Source organism: Lissotriton helveticus, chromosome 10, assembly GCF_964261635.1.
Source record: "Lissotriton helveticus chromosome 10, aLisHel1.1, whole genome shotgun sequence".
Lineage (NCBI taxonomy): Eukaryota > Metazoa > Chordata > Amphibia > Caudata > Salamandridae > Lissotriton > Lissotriton helveticus.
In genome coordinates, this window is record NC_136071.1 from 154,419,498 (window position 1) to 154,422,066 (window position 2,569).

The 2,569-nt window shown below is 34.0% G+C and overlaps 1 pseudogene; it reads right to left on the bottom strand.

The window, feature by feature from the left end:
• Window positions 1-1,819: 1,819 nt before the first annotated feature.
• On the bottom strand, window positions 1,820-2,326 carry LOC144783968 (calcium-regulated heat-stable protein 1 pseudogene; annotated as a pseudogene).
• Window positions 2,327-2,569: the final 243 nt, after the last annotated feature.

The following is a 2,569-nucleotide window of genomic DNA, read 5'->3' on the forward strand; positions in this document are numbered from 1 at the left end:
TTTAACTACAAATGTTTTATTTAAATGTTTATTGATAGACATTGTGATGTTTGTTATTAATTATGGCTATCTCTGATTATGGTTTTGGAATCTATTCATTTTAATGGTGAATTCTAACATGCCAGTGTTGTTTTATTAAAATGGTGAAATTGTGATAAAATAAATAGGCTAGCCTTTATATATTGATGTTCTGACTCCTTTACAAAGCCCAATAGGCTTAACTTTAATATATTGATGTCATGACTCCTTGAGAAAGTTAATTGGCCAGCCTTAAAATATTGCTTACATATATGTAAGAACAACATATATGAAACTTAAGGTTAAAATTAATATATATAAAAATATATCTAATAATGTAAACTAAATATATACATATGTGTGTAGGTGCATGTATATATTAGATTTCCTATTCCCACTCTAATTTAAGGAACAGTAGGGAAAGAGTTCGACTTTTGAGGCATTAGATTGACTAGTCACACCCCAACATAAGCAAAATCAGGTAAAGTGTTGGACTTTGGAGGGTATTGATATGCTGTATACTGTTCCTACAATAATGTAAGAAACAGTAGAGAAAGTGTTGGACTTTGGAGGGTTTAGATTTACTATTCTCACTCCAACATAAGCAAAGTTGAGGTAAGTGCTGGGCTTTGGAGAGCTAGACTTACTATTCCCATTCCAATGTAACAAAAATCAGGAAATGTGTTTGACCTTGGCGGGTTCGATTTACTATTCCTATTCCCTTCTGATCTTAGCAATAGTAGGGAAAGTGTGGGGCTTTGGAGAGGTAAATATTTGTGTCCCCACTCCAAAGTTTGCAGAAGCAAGGAAAGCAGTGGATTTTGATGGGGTGAGACTTACTATTCCCAGTCCATTCTAAGCAAAAGTAGGAAAAATGTGCTGGGCTTTGGAGTGGTTAGATTTACTGTTCCCACTCCAACGAAAGAAGAAGCAGGGAAAGTGTTGGGCTTTGGAAGGTTAGATATACAATTCCAATTCCTGATCATTTTCAAAAAACATTTAAATACCTAAGAACATTGAAATATTAAAATATTTTAAAAATAGAAAATTGCTGTTTTATAAAAAAACATTGAAGTGTATTAGACAAAATTGCAATTACAAAATAATTTCACCAATATCAACAAAATAAATGCATTAAAATGTATACATTATACTAAAAACACCACAACAAGCAATTATAAGGAATTTTGAATAGAACATTACTACAATTAAAACAGCAATAAATTACAAAAAAGAAAAGAAAAAGAAATAACAAATATAAAACTCATTTCAAAAGGTTTGTTATCAAAAACACTTATCTACGAATTAACAATCATTAAATATACAACAAATAACTGACTTAAAAAATGATCAATTAAACAAGTTACTTAATTATTTTCAAGTAATATTTTAATTAACCCAAGAAATAAAAAACAATAATAAAAAATGTAAATGTAAACCATATTTTTAATATAATAACTTCTCACAATATTTCTCTACAACCCCAACAACTTGCTACTACATTACAAATTAGTTATAAAACTATAGAAAATTACCTTCCACACAAAAAAAATCACAAAAGACTTAAATAATTACATAATTCTTATGTATTTTTTTTAATTTAAGCACTTTTATGTGGTACATTTCAGCCTTTTTTAAAAATAAAACTTGTTTCCCTCTTACACTTATACAAAATGATTGACACGTTTTATATTTTCTCATCATGGAAGGCAGTGTGTGAAAAATATTAATGGGGAGGGGTGGGGGAATGGAGGCATTTAGGGCAAATTACAGGCATCTGTGAATCTGCCCACAGTCTCTCTCATGGCTCGGGGATCATGGAGATTGTGATTGATGAGCTGATAACATGTCCGGACCATGTCTCGTACTTTTTCCTGGGGGCAGATGGGTGGTCACAACTTCAACAGCTTGTATCTTCTCTTTCTTGGGTGGAACAGTGCAGAGCTTGTAGGTGACCTCATCTCCTTCTGTTGGAACATATTCCACTTCGATGTCTGAAATGCGAAGGAAGATATCAGGTCCATAATCTGCAGGAGTGATAAAGCCATGACCTTTCGAATGACGAAAACATTTGCAGACGCATTTGTACACTGGGCCTTCTGAAGCACGCGCCAACAGGGAGAATGCTCTGTTCCGGTAGGTAGATATTGGGCTTGGAATGTGGGGCCCCCTCAGAGGTGATTGCGAGCAATTCCCTGAGTCTGTGGTTCCCTGGCAGATGGAGTTTTCATGGTGGTGCTGGTGGTGGGAGAGACACTGGAGAGCCATTTGCTTAGGCAGGAATGTATGTTGTTGATTCAGTAGTCATATCTATGGTTACACCTTAGCCTGACCTCGAAGGTATCACCCACTTTTATCCACCAAAGGTCGCGTTCAACTTCTGTAATACCCAGCGCTCCAAAATAATTAAATATCAGTGAATCAATTAAATTGTTTGCATACTCAATTTAATATCTAATTAACATAAAAGATCATTTGAAATAAGACCAATAATTTACAATTTAAAAATCTTCCCAACCTCTTCCCCTATGAACTCACAACCTGCTACTAA